The following is a 19,822-nucleotide window of genomic DNA, read 5'->3' as shown; positions in this document are numbered from 1 at the left end:
ATGCAAATGAAATAGTGCATAAATAAAGCATTTATGTGTCTATTTTCAGTCATGGACAAAAGCTTTCAGGATGCGGATGTAAAACCTCATCGCTACGAATTAAGCCACGCTGACAGCATATAGTATAGTTTTCAAGGTGCTATGTCTTACTGGCCTACTGCAGATTGCAGGAGTGTATATGTTTGTATACTGCGCCGTATTGTGTTTCTATACATAGGCAGCAACCGTTGTCAGCCTAAAAAATTATGCCTCTGTTTGTTTTGCGATTTTATCGAGGAGAGCGACGAAGTATTCTTAAAATTTTGACGTATGAGTGGCCTCATGCATCATGCTGAAGACGTAAAGAAGGAATGGTAGGGTCTGTAACTGCTGCGCGTTCCACCTCTGTACTAAACTTCGTCACAGTTGAGAACAGCGCAACAGTCGGATATTTCTCAATGCTTCGTAGACAGCATAAGCCACACGTCCGACTCGATGGCAACATTGCAGGAAGCATGCCCTGCTTGCATGAGTAGTGCCACCCAAACATTCATTTAGGGGCTTTTTAAGTGTTTTTGCTTAAGAATCTCTGCCTTTATCTCATGGCATGGGTTTGTCAAGAAAATGAAGCCTTACGCCGGCAGGGGTTCAGCCACCGGAGCAATGGCGGAGGACCCTATACCACTGTGCCCTTACCGCCTAAGCCATTTTTCTTGAATAAATGTTCTCAACTACTGTTACTATATCGTTGACGATGCATAAAACATATTTGAAAGCCATCGCGAAGGACACGACAGTATTGTTGGGGACGTTGAAAATATATCATGATATAAAGATTGAGAATTGATCGTTAATATCTGTATGGTTTGTTGCACGTCTAGAAAGCCTCACATGTCTGTTTCTGGGGAAATTTTTTTTTTCTTATCAAATCACTATTAGTGTGCAGTGCTTCTTGTATATTTTCTTTTATTTTGGACACCCATTATCGTGTATCTTTGAAAAAGAACTTTGTCATCTCGTGACAGGTGCAGCGGTGGCGTAGCGGTAGAACATCCGCCTCGCATGCAAGAGGACCGGGGTTCAAATCCCGGTGCCGCGCAATTCACCACCGGATGAAAAAAAAAACAAAAATCCGCGTGTCGATCGGAATTGCATAGACAGGTTTGGGGTGCGACCTGATGCCGGTGAACACCTCCGGCAACGCACTCCCTCACCAGAACAGGAGTTGGCCACCCTGGTGCAGTAATTGGCCGCAACCTCCTATGATAAGCTCCATAAAACCCCGGCCCTCAGTCACCAGCGGCTGCGGAACAACTGACCACGGCGGCGGTCAGACCAGTGACGCAGCAGGGGGTGCTAAGAAAGCCTGGCTCCGCTGGACAGGCCGCCATTGGAAACTGACCCTGGCAACGTTTAATGCTAGAACCCTAGCTAGTGAAGCTAGTTTAGCAGTGCTGTTAGAGGAACTAGAGGGCATGAAATGGGATGTCATAGGGCTTAGTGAGGTTAGGAGGCCGAATGAGGCATATACTGTACTGAAGGATGGGCATGTACTGTGTTATCGAGGTTTACCAGAGAGGCGACAACTAGGAGTAGGTTTCCTTGTCAATAAGTATATAGCGGGCAATATAGATGAATTCTATAGTAATAATGAAAGGGTTGCAGGCATCGTAATTAGGCTTAATAAGCGGTATAAACTGAAGGTTGTACAGGCCTATGCACCTACATGTAGTTATGATGACCAGACAGTTGAAAGCTTCTATGAAGATGTAGAATCGGCAATGCGAAAAGTAAAGACGCAGTATACTGTACTAATGGGCGACTTCAATGCCAAGGTAGGGAAAAAACAAGCAGGAGACAAGGCAGTAGGTGACTATGGCATTGGTTCTAGGAATAGCAGGGGGAGTTACTAGGTGAGTTTGCAGAGCGCAAATAACTTACGAATCATGAATACCTTCTTCAGCAAACGGAAGAACCGGAAATGGACATGGAAAAGTCCTAACGGAGAGACTGAAAATGATATCGACTTCATAATGTGTTCAACTCCCGCCATTATGCAAGATGTAGAGGTAATCGGGAAAGTGCGATGCAGTGACCACAGGATGGTGAGGTCCCGAATTAGCCTAAATCTGAAGAAGGAACGCAACAGATTAGTAAGAAAGAAACCCGTAAACGAATTAGCGGTGAGGGGGAGGGCAGAAGAGTTCAGGATCTCGCTAAATAGGTATTCAGCTCTAACTGAGGATGCCGACATTACCCTAGAGGCAAGGAACAATAATTTCAGAGATATCATTACTGAGTGCGCGGTAGAAGTAGGCGGTAGGATAGTTAGAGAGGATACCGGTAAGCTGTCTAAGGAGACGAAAAATTTGATTAAGAAACGCCAGAGCATGAAAGCTTCCAATCCAACAGACCAGATCGAATTGGCCGAGATATCAAAGCTAATCAATAAGCGCAAGGTGGCCGATATAAGGAAGTATAACATGGAGAAAATTGAGCATGCTGTAAAGAACGGGGGAAGCCTTAAAGCGGTAAAGAAGAAATTGGGCATAGGCAAAAACCAGATGTATGCGATAAGGGACAAAGCGGGCAACGTCATCACTAATATGGAAAAGATAGTCAAAGTAGCCGAGGAGTTCTATACAGATCTCTACAGTAGCCAAAGTAGTCAGGACCGTAGTGAGATTGGCGGTAGGGAAAAACAGTCAGACGTTCCACCAGTGACGAAGGACGAGGTCAAGAAAGCACTAGAAACTATGAAAAGGGGGAAATCAGCTGGAGAAGATCAGATAACTACAGATTTGCTGAAGGACGGGGGGGATATCGTGCTAGAAAAACTGGCCGCCCTTTATACGCAGTTCCTGGTGTCATCGACGTTACCGGAACCATGGAAGAATGCAAACGTTATCCTCATTCACAAGAAAGGGGACTCTAAGGACCTTAAAAATTACAGACCAATCAGCCTACTGTCTGTTACGTATAAGGTATTTACTAAGATAATCGCTAATAGAATCAGGACAACCTTAGACTGCAATCAAGCAAAGGATCAAGCAGGGTTTCGGAAACGGTACTCTACTATCGATCATATCCATACCATCAATCAGGTGATAGAAAAATGCTCGGAATATAACCAGCCCTTATACATAGCATTCATTGATTACGAAAAAGCATTTGACTCAGTTGAAACCTCGGCGGTGATGCAGGCATTGCGAAATCAGGGGGTAGACGAGCCGTACGTGAAAGTGCTGGAAGATATATATAGTGGCTGCACAGCAACCATAGTTCTGCATAAAGAAAGTAACAAAATTCCTATAAAGAAAGGTGTTAGGCAAGGAGACACAATCTCTCCAGTACTATTCACGGCTTGTTTAGAGGAAGTATTCAGAGACTTGGAATGGGAGCAGTTAGGGATAAGTGTAGATGGAGAATACCTCAGTAATCTGCGATTTGCTGATGACATTGCCTTGCTAAGCAACTCGGGGGATGAACTGCAAATAATGATTTATGACCTAGACAGGAAAAGTAGAAAGGTAGGCTTGAAAATCAATATGCAGAAGACTAAGGTAATGTTCAACAGCCTCGGGAAGGAACAGCAGTTTGCATTAGGTAGCGAAATACTGGAAGTAGTGGACGAATATGTCTACTTAGGACAGGTAGTAACCGCAGATCCGGACCATGAAAAGGAAATAACAAGAAGAATAAGATTGGGATGGAGCGCATTTGGCAAGCACTCGCAGATTATGACTAGCAGCTTACCGGTATCGCTCAAGAGGAAAGTATACAACAGTTGCATCTTGCCTGTATACTCACCTATGGGGCTGAAACGTGGAGGCTAACCAAGAGAGTTCTACTTAAGTTGAGAACAACCCAGAGGGCTATGGAACGAAAAATGGTAGGGGTAACATTAAGAGATAGAAAGCGTGCAGAGTGGGTCAGAGAAATAACTCAAGTTACCGACATTCTAGTAGAAATTAAGAAGAAGAAATGGACATGGGCAGGACATGTAGTGCGAAGAGAGGATAACCGATGGTCGCTGAGGGTAACAAACTGGATTCCAAGGGAAGGAAAGCGTAGCAGGGGGCGGCAGAAAGTTAGGTGGGGGGATGAGATTAAGAAGTTCGCAGGGGTCAAGTGGATGCAGCTTGCACAGAACCGGGTTAAGTGAAGAAATATGGGAAAGGCTTTCGCGCCCTGCAGTGGGTATAATCAGGCTGATGATGATGATGATGATCTGCAAGGCAATTCTGGCCAGCACATGTCATGATATGTGCAATGTTTTTCCAGCCGTCAAAACACAGTGGACAATATCGACAACCATAACCCAGTCATATTCATTGTTTAAAGTCCCCAAAACTACACCGACCACCGTATGCCAAAATGTATCCAATGTAGATAAGCCAGCTATACTAACAGGATTATATCAATCTATGATACAATGATGCGTGCAGTGTTGGCAAGCCATCGCAGCTGACCATAAAATATCGACCACTATAACCCATGTTGAATACAATATTGGGAAACCATCGCAACTAGTAGTAAAATATTGACCATCGAATATCAGCAAATATTTCGAGTCGACAGGCCAGCAATAATGACACGAGAACATTGATTAACCTATGTAAAGATGTATGCTATTTTGGCAAGCCATTACACTTCGTCAGGGAACATCGACCACTGTAATGCAGATATACAATGTTGGGAAGCCATGACGACTGGCGGGAGAATATTCACCAATGTATGCAAAGATACATTCGATGCTGACAAGAAATCAATATTGGCATTGTAATATTCACCAATGTATGCCATGGTAGGTGCAATGCTGGCTACTCGCCACAGCTCATTGTGCAATATTGCCCCCTGGAACCAACAAGTATACATTGTTGGGAAGCCACTAATACAGGTGGCATACCATTAACCAATATGTGCTAATATATATTAAATACTGGCAGGACAATATTTACCATTGTATGCCATCATCAACCATTTTATCTGCAGATATACACAATGTTGGGAAACCGTCACGAGTGGCAGGGGGATATTGACCAATGTATGCCAAGATATATTCAATGTTAACAGGCTCTCAATACTGGCTGGACAATATTTACCAATGCATGCCATTATATGTCCGATGTAGGCCAGTGGCCACTATTCGTTGGGCAATATCGGCCACTGGAACTGAATATGCATACAATGGTGGCAAGCCACTAAGACTGGCGGGATGATATTGACCAATGAATGCCAAGCTATATTCAATGTCGACAAGTTATATATCATCATCATCATCATCAGCCTGACTATATCCACTGCAGGGTAAAGGCCTCTCCCATATTTCTCCAATTAACCCGGTTATGTGCTAGCTGTATCCACTTCACCCCTGCGAACTTCTTAACCTCATCCGCCCACCTAACTTTCCCTGCTATGCCTTCCTTCCCTTAAATACAGTTTGTTACCCTAAGCGACCATCGGTTATCCTCTCTCCGCACTACATGTCCTGCCCATGCCCATTTCTTGTTGATTTCCACTAGAATGTCAGTAACGTGAGTTATTTCTCTGACCCGCTCTGCACGCTTCCTATCTCTTAATGTTACCCCTACTATTTTTCGTTCCATAGCCCTCTGCGTTGTCCTAAACTTAAGTAGAACCCTCTTAGTTAGCGTTCATGTTTCAGCTCCATAGGTGAGTACAGGTAAGATGGAACTGTTGTATACTTTCCTCTTGAGCGATACCTGTAAGCTGCTAGTCATAACCTGCGAGTGCTTGCCAAATGCGCTCCATTCCAATCTCATTCTTCTTGTTATTTCATTTTCATGGTCCGGATCTGCGGTTACTACCTGTTCTAAGTAGACATATTCTCCTACTACTTCCAGTGCTTCGCTACCTAACGTAAACTGCTGTTCCTTCCCGAGGCTCTATACTGTAGGCATATATACTGGCAGGAAAATATTTACCAATGTATGCCATGATTCGCGAATTATGGGCAAGACATTGCTGATGGCTGGGTAATATTGGCCATCATATATTATTGTGTATATAATGTTGGCAAGCAATTCTATACGCAAGGTCATTATTGCCCGTTGATAGCCCATGAATGCCAATCATGGGGGAAACATGTAATTCACTTGTCCAGGAGTGGTCAATGTTGTCGCACATGGCGGTACCATTATTAGTAGCGCATTGGCAACACCGGGCCACTGGCTTACCAGACGTCGCCCATGTCCAATATATCGGGCCGGTCGCATATGCTACCTGGGACATTCATGTTGTCACTTGGATTCCGCATGCATCGGAAATCTGGCCTTCTCTTGTCGCACTTGATAGCTGCGTGAAAATGTGTCTTAAATAATGCCACTTAGAGTGGCCACATGCGCTGGTTAGTGTTGCTCGAGCCGAGGTGCGCGAAAAGGGCGCAGCGAACCCCCGAACGTTATTTGTAAGATCAGGTTTCCCTCTATTCTGGAAAGAAAGCTCGGACAACGATGACAATAGCTGTTTGATAAATACGGAAAGCCGCATGTGGTCCGGCAGCGGGTCTACGCGGCTGTTCCATTATTCTAGACGACGTATCTGCGACCGTTGATTCGATCTTTTCTGCATATGTGGTCTAGACATAGTGCTTCAGAGTTCATCCTCGGGGTTTACCTGCGAACGTTTTGGACGAGGTGCATCCTGGATGGGCGCCAATTAAGTTTTCCCAAAACTGTACGTATGAAATATGTGACTTTGTCCTATTTCGGACCTTGAAATGATCCATTCATTGGGACATATGCGCCGTTTCCGGACGGTGTCGTGGCCATCCTGGCGATTACTTTTTTTTCTTGTACACATGCTGGGAATCTATGCTTGCACCAGGGCGATAATGCAAGCTCGCCGCTTAGCTCGGCAACTTGCCAGTTTAACCCGAACATTGCACTATATACATTCACTGTGTTTACAGATTCCGGCCCGAAAGACAAACACGACAGGGATGAAGCGCGGACTACCGAGTATCGGCTGCACACTCGCGTGTCGACTTCTGTTAACACGCACGGCGCACAGCCCAAAAAGGAACCACCACCGTGCACTTAGTGGATAGCAACCTTTGTGTAAAAAAAAAATATTTCTCAAGTGTGGTAATGATAATGCTTCCAATTTCCGACTCTCCGATTTCACGGAAGCGCTGCTGCGCGCGGGGATAGCCGGCCGATTCTCCCGTGTTCGCGAGTTCCAAAAGGCAATCTGAATGCGCCGCTCGAGGAAAGCACGCTAGTGGAGGCGTTCGTCTGGTATCTGCACCACAAATATGGCGGCCGGCGGTGTAGTTGGGCGCCACGTGAGCGTCAGTGCATACCACCTATAGGGGAGAAAACCTGGGCCAGGGGGCGCTGCGCCGCTCTGTGCGTCAGCGCCCTCCATGGAGATCCCGTCAAAACCTACGCGCAGTGCGGCCGCGTCGTCTGCTCCCCGCCGCATAGAAAAGCATGCTGTCGTCTGCTCCGCGCTGCTCTCCAGCACGTGTTTGCGCGCGCGCGCTCGGTTGTTTCTCTCCTCCTCCGGCCGCATTCTGGCCGCCGTCGCGCTCCAACAAAGGGGGCAAGAAAAAAAAAACGAATGAAAAAGTGACGGCGCGCTTTTTCGCAAAACTCGTGAAAGTGTTTTTCTCTCTTCTCTCTTTCGTGTTGAAACGATGGTTGTCGGTTTTTTTAGGTATCTCGTACCGCTCGTATCTCGCACCTCTGTTTGTAACTGGCGGTGCCGCAGCAGCCATCGCAGAACCAAGTCGGCCTCAAGAAACAAATATATTTCATTAATGCCATCACTCGGCGCTTATAAAGGGAAAACACATACGTTAATCGTCCTATCCTCATACGCGATCCTGCTTCGGGAGCTCAAAACTGCGCATTCGCTAGAGGAGATAACTGAACTAGGGATTGCACAGCGTAGCTGTGGAATTAAGAAGACAAAGGTTTACTTGGAGAGATGTCCCCGCCTGCATGAAAAGTCGTCAGGCATTTCCTCGCTCTTCGTCTCACGGAGAGAGAAAACTGCCGAAAGAATGGCATGCCTCGGCTTCTCGTCAGTGATCCAGGTCATTAAGAAACCTCTTATCGTTAAAGGTAGATAAGTCATTGATTTCGGATGGCAGCGCCACAGCAGCGAACTCCCCCTGACCGCTGTCAGCAGGAACCAAAGGGTAAGGCGGCATGCTTTGTGCCTTTGTAGGGAACGCGTCCTAAACGCGCTGAAAACAGGTACCACGGCGCCGGCAGCATCGCCTAAAACGTCTGTCCCCAAAGAGTTGAATAGGCCCCTTTCAAGTGAGCAGTCACAAATGGAAAGGAATCTCCCCAACCAGCGCCCGGAGCACTCGTCGCTGTGTACACGCTTATCAATTCTCAACGAGAAGGCTGGACCCTTCATTCTCTGAACAACATGGAAGAGACATCAAGAGGTGCCGCCTCAAGTCCTTCAAAATACCTGTCGTTTGCCTCTGCCTTCGAGTACTGAATTCGCGTTCATGTTTTTTTTTGTTTTTATTTTTTGTCTGAGCCTGCCAACAAGCGCTCTTTGAAAACAATGTCCGCGGCGATCAATTAATCATAATTTCTCACTTTCGAAAGCCCCGATAAAAAGCGTGCCTCCAGCCAGCCTCTATGTCAGCCGGGGCACAGAAAAAAGCAAAAATAAGAAACACCACTGGCAAAGAGCGCCGGCTTTGCGCGCACAGACGCACGACCATTCCCCCTCGTCCTCACTCTCCTTCTCGCGCTCCGCTTGCACGTGCGGCTGCCTGTAGCACGCACTCCCGAGCGAGCGGGCTGCGCAGACTCCGCAGACAGCCGTGCGCAGCGCGGGCGCGGATGCGCGTAGGTTTTGTAGTTCCTCTCCGCTCCGCTGGAAACCGAGCGCTGGCGTCGCGGAGCAAACTCCAGCTTTGGTTCCCTATAGCGTTGTGGGTCGTAGCCCATCACTATGGCACCTCTATCTCCCTCTCTTCTTTCACTCTCACCTTCCTCCCTTCCTTAAGGCGTGGTATATGTGTCCGCGGAGAATTGTGACAGATACTGCGCTTTTTCTATCCTGTAAGTCAATCCGCCTTTTGCGGCAGGATGTGGCGCCATCATGTGGGAGCGGAGAGAAACTCATTAGACGGCAGTGCAGCCGACGACACGAAAGCGCACCATGCGAAATGGCCACGCCAACGCAGGTAGAAAGCGAAAGTTCCCCCCTTTTTTGCCTTCGGAACGGAAAGTAGTGACAGTGATTGCAGTATCATATTAACGTAGTATGGGGGAATGTTTCAGCGTTTTCGCAATCCACTCATAACGCACGCATATACTGTCTTCGTATTGTAAGAGCGTGTAGCGCGGTCCATGGAGCGAGGTGTGTTGACAGAATGAGACGCTCTCAGCGTGCGGATTCACGACAGACTTATATTGTAGAAAACAAATATTGAAAAGAGAGCGCGGAGGCAGAGAGAGAGAGAGAGAGAGAGAGAGAGAGAGAGGCATCTCAAAGGGCAAAGCAGCTAAGGGTTTGTTGATGCTGCAGTCTCCTGTGACTTACGAGCGGCGCATATGCGCGGGACGTCTTGAGTTACCGAGCACAATGCGATCACCGCGGCGCCGGCATGGTGCAATGGCCTTCGCTTCCTCCTCGCTTCATCTACAAGCGTGCAGCTATAGGATTTCATCTACGAAGCTTGGCAGAGAGGCACTTATCCGCACCCCCTGAACAGGGCATTGTCCCGGCCGGAATGCGCACAACAGAAGCCTGCAGGAAACACGCGGTATTGTTCTGGCAATGGGTGATTCAGCGCTGTGGCCGGTTTCTGCCCCCAGAACGGATGTGGTCGCAGTGGTGAAAAACTTCTGGTTGTACAGAGAATGGTCGTTCTGTTGTGAAAGGATCCACAGCCTTTCTGTCTCCGCCACGATTTCTGCGGAATCAATGACCTGGTGACACATGCGCATCTACATATCGGGTGCGCACGTCGGTCAGGAACCAACGCTATTCTACGACCAGAGCGCTCCACTCCGCAAGTGAACGAGCATGAACCCTCCAAGAGATTCATTTGTGCCGTGCGGTTTCCTTGCCGTTGCAGACGGTTGGACGAAGACGACGGCTTTCAAGCTCCCTAACGAAGTGCAGCTGATTGCGCACACCGAAGGAACAAACTGCGAATGCTTTGGCGGGAACAAAGGCGAGCCGGTAAGGTAAAAAAAAAGAAAACTGCGTCGTGCAAGAGTGTCAAGTGCGTCATATGCTCTTAGTGGCAGAAACAGATATGTATGTATGCATCTAAAGGAAATGTGCGTGGTGAAAAGTACCCACTGGAGTTTGCACCAAGCCTGTAACGCACCAGTGATAGCTGCAATGAGGATTTGTTCGGTGCGTGTTTGCTTTACATGCGACGGAGCCTGATGGCGATGTGCTTTCTCGCTTGTTTTCTTTATGTGCGAAGGGGCCGGGTAGCGCAGATATCACAGGCGGCTGTGTGCGCTAGACCCTAATATTTAGCATGTTTTATCGTGACTGCCGCCTGATTAACAAGAAGAAAAAAGTACGGCGTTTGTTGTGATTCACCGCCGTTCGCAAGCCTCATGAACAGCTCAACCACTCGGCCCGCGAACAGTGATGCATCACAACCAACGCCGTATTTTTTCCTTCTTGTATAGTCAGGTGGCAGTTGCGATAAAACATGCTAAATACTACGGTCTAGCGTTCATAGCTGCCCGTGATATCTGCGATACCCGGCCCCTTCGCGCACAAAGATAACAAAAGACAAAATACATCGCGATCAGGCCCCGTTACACATAAACCAAACACGCACCAAACAAATCCTCATTGCAGCTATCACTGGTGGGTTACAGGCTTGGTGCAAACTCCAGTAGGTACCTTTCATCATGCACATTTCCTTTAGATGCATACATACCTGTAACGAAGTGTTTTTCGCTTAGTCGAGAGCACGCAGTCGGTTGCCAAGGTCGCCCATTTACATATCTTGACGCTTGGTCGCCCCAATTCAAGCTCCACGTCGTTGTTGGTCGCGGCTCGCCGAAGGGAACTCGAAAAACCACGTCTTGCATTCCGACACGCCTCGAGAGTGGCGACCGTACGCAGCAGATGTGGTTGGCATCGCTTTGCCAAGCCTGCGACGGTCATCGTGCCACTAGCCTCCGTACACTGGCGGCGCGCCGGCAACGAGAAACGCCGTCCAATGTGTTTGCATCAGTCGCCGCTAGCACTTCGCGCATGCGCAGAAAACTCGCGCAGAAGGCGGATTTCAAACGCCACTGATGCCTGCTGTACTAACGCCTCCTAGACGTCTGGGTCTGCTTCTGTTTGCTGTGTGGTGCAGCGTTCGAGGAAGCGGCAGATGAAAGGTGCCACCCAGACGCCTGGATCGGACGCCCAGCGGGGTCAGCTTCGTATATGAATGAATCGCCTGGTGACGTCATGATCTGTCGTGATGGTACATCGCGCCCCCCTTGTTGAACACAACCAGCATTTTGTTGAAGGCATCAAAGTTCACCGGCGTTCTATAATTCGTTTGCAGAAAAGGAAAGGCGCAGTATCTATCACCCGTGGAATACCGCTATCATCCTCACGGGCTGGGCTGGGGATCCCAAGAATGGAGGTTCGATTCCCGGTGGAGATACGGTTTATTAATTTATTTTTAGCTGCAGCTCTCGAAAGCGTGGCACCTCCGCTGATAACCTTGAGAACTTTGTCCACAACGGCACTAAAGGCTTTCGCCTTAAAATGTGCGCCTTACTCTCGCCTGGTATTTGATGACTGTTCTCGTGACAGCATAGTGCGGCTTTCGCATGGCGGAAGTAAACTGGTGGCGGTTAGCGCGTTTGCAGCACAGGTCGGTGGGCCGAACACTCAAATAAAGAAATTATAAAATTACAAATTCGAATGCTATGCACCAACAGAAAAAGAACAAATATTTTAACACCTTGTTTTATAAAAGAGATGTCATTCTAATAAAGCATACCAAACTTTGTGATTGTTTGCAACACTTGCTTTGCCCTGTGTTGATGGGAGCACGGTAGCCCGACTTTGGCAGGCCTTGTTTCGGCACCCGGCCACAGTGGCCGCGGGAGCTTACGAAGCGATTTCTTATCGCCAGCTGTCTGCAATGGCTCGCCTGCAGGTAAAGCGTATAAATTTAGCTCGCCGGTCGCAAAATGCCCCTTTTGCGAAGTTTTCGTCGTCCTTGCGCGTCGCTTCTCTGTCACCGTCTGGTAAGATTTGCACTCCGCTGCACCGCTGCGGCAGTTTTCTCGGTTTTGTCGTTTCCTTCGGCGTGCGACCAGTGCGAAGTCGTTTTCAGTCTTTGCACGCTTCGAGCTCTTCTTTTGAAGTGCTTAGCGCTTAATTTCAAGATGAGCTTGCGGAATGTGGAGAAACGATGCTTCGTGGCATATTGCGACAGCGTGGACAGTACCATCGATGTCACGCTACACCACAGAGAAACATACTTACGTAAAAAGCGGACACTCGAGCCGTTTCGCGGCCGAGCAAATAAGGGCCTGACCACCCACCAGGCAGCGTAGTGACGCTCGCTTCCACTCTACTTCAAAGGTCACACGTCCACCGGGTTGCATTAAGCGTCCCGTTTTCATATCAACGTTGATACGGTGCCGGTCATGTGCCGTCGAGTACGCCCACCTCACCGCGCTTTCCAACGCATTGCCTCGTTTTGCCGGTAACATGTCATCTTCTGTCTTCAGAATTAATTTTGGTGTTTCTTGAGCTAAGGACGCTTTTAGCAGGTCCTGACGGATTTCGCTTGTGTAAAATAGAATATAATCTGTGAAGCACCTTCACCGTGCAGCCACTGTTTGTGTTTGGGTAGTGTTTTTGTGATGAACATGTGCATCGCTTCCAATGCGTAACTTTATAAAAGTCACTCGCAACCTACGGCATAAAACACAGAATTTATCGGTGGCTCACCCGTACCATAACCCAAACTTTCATTTGGCACGACAAGAACAATGCATTGCGCATTTGGAATCGCTTTGTGAATTATGGTTACCTTTCTGTACATGTAGAATGCGGGTTCTTAAGCACCATTTTTTCATGGTGCGTCTTTGTCATGGTTAAAACATTCTCGTTGGGGTCGGAAAAGCGCTGCTGCCTGTTTGTAGCTTGCATTTTTGAGTACATCTACTGCTATTAGTCACGTACTATAGGCTCCCTGTAATACATTTGTCACACGGGCAGCGGACAGTTTTGATCGCGGTCGTACTATTGTGATGCTAGTATGTATTCAGTGCGTTATGTTTAAATTTCTGAACAGCCTATTGCTAAAGGCTGCTGTTGTATAGAAATTCCGCGCGGGCTTACATGCATTTTTCCTCTCTACGTATGTCAAGCCGTTTACAACCGCTTTTGTGTTGTTCCCACGGGTGATGTTTTAGAGAAAAACACGCACCGGGCATGCGCAGTTTTCTTCTCTTCGTGACACTGTATCACGTGTTTTGCCATACCTTCTTTGTTGTTGCTCTTCGTAATATCCTGCCTTTTATAAAGTGTGCTATCCAGTATTCTTTCTGTGCAATTTGATATGTAAACATGAAAAATTAACCTTTTTCTATGGAACCACTGCCTCCTATTGTGTGTCACTGAGAAATGCGGCCAATAACGTCAAAAAAATTACAAGGAGAACAGCTCCGATCCCAGTATTCCAACTTGAATGAACTAAGTCAGCCGCGCTTAGGTTCTGCGACAAGCTTGGCGGTATTTAGAGTATATGAGGCTTCGATCTGCAACTTTATTAGGTCTTACGTATTGCATGCTTAGAAAGAAGTATCACTTGCTCTCCGATTTAGCTGACTATTTTAAGTCAAAGGTAAATCAGAATAGAAAACATTGCTATCAAAACCGAAACTAAAACAGAGCTAGAGCCGACGCCTAAAACCTCGGAGGACGAAATCAGCGGTGTGACCAGCCGCTTGGGGGCGCTGGGGGCAGCGTAGTAGTTCGGCCGTAGGGCCCTACAGGAGTTTCCGCTCTTTACGTAATATGTTTCTCTATGTTACACCACTTCCCGCTGGACTTTCACATGTCAGCTCTTGTCAGTGTAGTCGGCTCTAGGTATGCGCAATAGCCTCTGGATGTTTTCGTCAGGTTGTTAACCCCTCTTTCATAGCTGCTTTAGGGGATATTTGTTTAGTACACCGCAGGGCACACACTTTCAGTGCTAAGGTGTGCGAAAGAGGTCCGCCACTTGCCTGATTTATAGTGAGTTTCATGCAGCCGACTGTCATAAGCGTGAACTTGATACCGGGCTCGCAGGAGCAATCACGTGCATGCTACTGATCGAAAGGAAAATTTCAGTTCAGTTCAGTTCAGTTGTATTCCTTAAAGGCCCCCTTTTCAGGGGGTGTACTTAAGAGGTGGGAATACAATTGAAAATGCAAACAAACAGTAACGATTATTTAACATTGAAGATGATCTGTTACACGAGCTTGAAAAACAGATGGCGAAGAGATGGGGACGATGGCATACACTTGATAATGTGAAAAAACAGCAATGATTATTTAACATTGAAGATGATCTGTTACACATGTCAGGGAGATCTTGTGTCGTGTACAAGATCTAACTGACATGTGGGAAGGCCTATGTGGGGCAAACAGGCCGATGCATCAATGAAAGGCTAAGGGAACAGAGAAATTCGTGTTACTCATTGTCTGCTCCAGGAAACCTGGCGACCCATTGCTCTCGTTGTAAAACGGAAGAAGATCAACAGGACTTGTGGGGTACCCATTGTGTACCAAGGTTCACCGAAACCAAGGTGCTGGCAGGCGCAAAAGACAGTTTTAAAAGACAGATTACCGAAGCATTCAAGATGATTTCGGGGGAAGAAGGGGAATGCGTGAGTGTTCTGTCGGTGGCGCTCAACAGCAAGGAGGTGATACTTCTCCGTTCGGACAACGTGACAAGAAGTTAGAAACAATTTGTCATTTTTTTGGTTTATTTATATTTTATTTTTTCCTTCTGAATTTCTTCGCATTTGTTCTGAATCTTTTGTTTACTTCTTATTGTAGCACTACGTTTTTTGTGATTCATTCTTCTTCGTACCACAAAAACAGACAGTTGGTAGCGAGCGCATCATCTGTGTGAACGACTTGGTTTAATTCTCTTGTGTGTGTGTTGTATTTGTGTATAACCATGCAGCGCCAGAGGTCGTTGGAGTCGTATAGCCAACTAGCCCGCTCGCAAGTACTACTGAGATTTACTGATGCTCCAGAGCTGCTGATAACGTCAAAATAATGTGCCTAACGAATCAGAGTGATGAACAATTTTATTTCATTAGATAAGCAATTTTCTTCTAGAGTGATGTCATAAGTGAACCGCATGCTTTGAAAGGTATCGTTCTTTGGAGATTATTTACCATAAATGTACTGAGTTCTCTTTCCTTTTCGCAATAATATTGTCATTTCAGACGCCTCAAACGAATGCAGCAGCGAAATGGATTGTTCATCTCTGAGCGAAACTTCGGCATCAGTGCGGCGTGCTGAAGAACCACGTGAGCAGGGTTGCATGCATAACTGGCATAAGTCTTTTAAAAACGGTGATAATTGAAAGCTAATTGGACTGCTTCTTATGATAGCTGCTGTCTCTGGTGAATCTGTTGCCGAGGGGTACATCCAGAGTCAGTCGTTCAAGTCTCTGCAACTTTTCCAAGAAGGTGATTGTTCTTTCGTATTTGCTGGAACAGCCTCAGGAGGTATGGCTCAGAAATTTGCTACAAATCCTCGTCTGTGTGCTGTGCAGAGGCATATGGTGCCAACTCTACTGGTTCTACCTTGAACCAAAGCTTGTTCCCGCGCCAATGGATTGATGATGGTTCAGTGTTAGTTTTCGCCTATGGTGCATGGTTATTATTTGTTCATTGTTGGGTTTCTGGCCTTCACTTTCAGAACTGTGTTGTCACTATATTTTGTTCCTTATATTGTGTGGTCGCAGCTGACCACACATATGCACGAACAAGCACTGAAGCAAGCGCTTCATCTCTGGAACCTGGCACGGCAGGCGTGGCCACAACATTGGCAGCGAGTGCTGATCTGTCACCAGAAGCTCCGTTCAGCAGTTCGCCTTTTTCTCACAAAGGTTAGCAATTTTACAAGACTTTTACAATATTGCGCTCTTCTTGGTGCTGCAGGATTACATGCAGCTATGACTAAACCAGATGTAGCAACTTGCTCTTCCGTCAATTCTGTACCGTGCAGGATGCTTCACCAGCCCCATCAATCAAAAGCGGCCACTTGAGAAACTTCGAGCCAAGCTCAGGCAGCTCCGTAAGCGCAACAAGAGGCTGCAAGGATGGCTGCTTCAGCTCAGTAGCATGAAGACCGCTGCTGAATTGGCAGAGAGACTGCGTGAGCATTTAACCCCAGCTATTGCTGCTTTTGTTGAAGCTCAGTTGAAGATGCACAATGTCAGCAGGCTTGATCGTCGATGGTGCAGCCAAAATAAAGCATTTGCTTTAGGTTTATACTTTCACAGCCCGAAAGGTTGTAGATATTGCAGGAAACTCCTAAAACTTCAATCTGTTAGGTCTCTGCAGCTGTGGCTTGCAGGCGTACCACTGAGGGTTGGATTTATCCTGAAGTTTCTTATTTGATCGAGAAACGGGCAGTGCCTTTTCCACGACAAGAGAGGGCTTGCACCATAATTTTTGATTAAATGCATAATTCAAAGGAGCTGTCGTACGATCCAGCGTTTGACAGATTTGAAGGCCTTGAAGAGTACAGTGCAGTGCAAGGCGCTTTTGTTCATGGCCAAAGGAATATGTACGCCGTGGAAGCAGCCTCTTGTCTATTTCTTTGCAGATAAGGCAGCGCTTGCGACTGTTCTGCATAACCTTCTCTTCAAATGCCACAAAATGTTGGTTGAATTTGTATTGCAGCCTGTGTCTGTATTTGTGATCAGGGGAACCCAAATGTTTCTTTGTTTTCAAACCTTGTGACCTCTGAAAAGCCGTACTTAAGAGTGACCGGTGAATCGCTTTTCTTTATTTTTAATCCACCATATTTGCGACGTGCTTGCGAAATATGTTTTCCAAGTACGACCTAAGGGTAGGCAATGACACAATTAGGAATTCGTACATACGACAGGTATATAAGAGGGATAGAGAAATGCAAATTTGGTCCATCCCAAAGTTGAGTGCCTGGCACTTGAATTTTACTTTTGCTTCCAAGATGTCTTTGAAACTCGCAGCACAGGTATTCAGCAATCATTGTGCTGTTGCATTGTGCACGTTGGTAACATTCCAGCAATTGCCAGCAGAGGCTATTCACACAACCAGATTTGTTGAGAGGATCGGTAGACTCTTTGACAGTATAAATATTTCAGAAAAGCGGGGAAAGTCTCCGTATGCCTCTGAAATGTGTGCAGGATCTGTGCATAACGAGTGTTTGGAAGAGTGCATTGTAGTTTTCGAAAACATAGTTCTATGCTGTGCACGGCAGCCTCTTTGGATCCATGGCTTCCGCCAAACTATGAGGGCTGTGCTGCTGTTATAGAACCACCTGGCCTCTCACTATGGTTTGACATACATCCTTACAAGACACCCGAACCAGGATGCACTTGAAAACGCTTTTCCAGTTGTTAGGTCAAAATTCGGATCAAACAGAAATTCATCTCTTCGGCAGTTTCAGGCAGCATTTAGACACCTTTAGTTAGCAACCTTTTTAAGCTGTCGGAAAGCAGCAACTGTGCTAGACATGCATGCGTGTAGAAACAGGTGAATCCGGCTGGACTGCCTAGCTGCCATATTGTAGGCGGCAAAAACAGGCCGCAGTGCAATGGGAACGACGAGGCTATGATTGATTTTGTACAAAATTTTTATCATTCATCAGCAAGGTAAAGCGGGTAACATCTTTCGACATAAACATTGCTTCTATGCACATTAAATTCAATTAGATATTCGCTCCGATTTCTCTGTAAAGCGACCTGGAAGGCAATAGTTTCACCAGTAAATCGCCGCCTTGGAAACCTGAATTTTTGCTTTCAGTGAGCAAGACCGTTTTGGCTCAAAAATGTGATTAAGATGTCAACAGTGGTGAACCAAAATATGCCCCTCTTTATTGAGAAAGCTGACGATGGAGCTTAAAGAGTGGCCTTAGTTAAAAAGTAGATATCAAAAGTTGCATCAGCAGGAGTAGAAGTTATTTCATTTACATTTGATGAAGCAGCTTCAAACTTCACCACGGCAAATTGCCTCGGTGCAGACCTTTTTTACCATTTAAGCACTTTCAGAACGAGTTTCGAGCACTCGACGGAGCCTTCTAAGAAATGTTTTGATGCTTGACGCATGTCATATGACCAAACTGATACGCAGGTGTCTGGGATCTGTGAGTCACCTAATTGATATTGAAAGCTCTCTTGTCAAATGGTGCTATAATGAAGCTTTGGAAGCCTTGCAGCATAAAGAGGAACGAAGCTCTCAAAAGTTCACCTTTGCTGGGAAAAAAAGAAGATGAAAGTACGGCTTGCTGTACAAATGCCATGTTCGTCACTCGCTAATGCACTTGACTTTTGTGAATTTTAATTGAAACTGCCGCTGTTCCAAGGAGCACATGCCACCGCAAAGTTCATACGAATCTTCGAATGCTACTCAACTCGAGAAATTGCCTGGCTGGCTCATTTAAGGCTTCCATGCGCAAAGAGAATGCATCATCTAGCAAGGCATTTCTCAAGGAGGCCGAACGGTACATCAAGAAAAATATGCAAATGGACGCCTTTTTACTGATGGACAGAAGAAAACTGGGTTCGTTGGTCTGCTCATTTGTATGCAGAGTGTTGCAGCTGTGGTTGAATCCCTTGTTATGACAGGCAAGCTAAATACCTTCTGACCCACAGTATGTCTCAGGACTACCTAGATACATTTTTTTGGTTCTGTAAAGGGAAGGGGCGGATTCAGAAACAACCCCACTGCCTTCAAATTTAAAGCAGCGTATAGGCGGCTTCTTGTTCAGACAGAAATGAAGTCTTCTGAGGATGGGAATTGCACACAAGATGTCGTTACTGTTTAAGCCTATCCACTGTCATTGATATGGCTGAATACCCAGGGACAGTAACGTCACAAATGAGGTCTGCCGTCCTGGAGCCTTATGGCGACGAGCATGACTATACCCATCGTACGGACTTCCCGAAGTTTCTTCAGCATGCAAACACTGTTGTTTCCTATATCGGAAGGTTTGTGGCTGCCAAGGTTGCTGCTGCAACACATTGTGAGGAATCTGTGGCAGCACTGCGTACTAGCGAGTTCACCGGCCTCACTCGTGCAAAGAGTCGTGGTGGGTTTGTAGCACTCTCCAATGATGTCCTGCAAATCTGTGAGGCCGCTGAAAAGGGCCTTCGAGTGCTTCAAATTCAGTGTAAAGACTTAAGAATGCTACATTTACAGTGTGAACAACTTGTAGTGGAAATCCTGACCAGTTATTGAGAGGGCTTGGTTCAAAGAACTAAAGCCTTACCTGTTGGACTGCGACCCATTGGACAACCACATATACAAGTCGTGCAAGAATATTGCAGTTCTTCATCTGAAGATCAGGATTCATCATGTTGCCAGAAACCAACCGAGGAAACTGCAAAGAAAAGGTGCGGACGCTGCTCTCCGAACTCATTATCTTCAATAATCAGTGGCTTATGAACACACGCATTGCTTAACGCTGCACACATGTTATGTCAGATTTAGGTAGCAGTATTGCAGTTCTTGAAAGTGCGCTTCAGCTATCGCAATTTCTGCTTTATTAACATGTTGCTATTCTTGTTTGTTGTGCAACCATCATTTGCTGTGGAACCTTATAAAAGACTGAATAAATTCTGATAAAATGAACTTAAT

General features: G+C 46.5%; 1 pseudogene; it reads left to right on the top strand.

Annotated features, from left to right (window-relative positions):
• LOC146206697 (uncharacterized) overlaps positions 1–16,322 on the top strand; it is a 70,514-nt pseudogene extending 54,192 nt beyond the window's left edge.
• The last annotated feature ends 3,500 nt before the right edge of the window (positions 16,323–19,822 follow it).

Source organism: Amblyomma maculatum, chromosome 1, assembly GCF_055883805.1.
Source record: "Amblyomma maculatum isolate TAMU_Amacu chromosome 1, ASM5588380v1, whole genome shotgun sequence".
NCBI classification, from domain to species: domain Eukaryota; kingdom Metazoa; phylum Arthropoda; class Arachnida; order Ixodida; family Ixodidae; genus Amblyomma; species Amblyomma maculatum.
The sequence above is the reverse complement of the archived record's forward strand: the minus strand, read 5'-3'. Positions and strand labels throughout refer to the sequence as shown.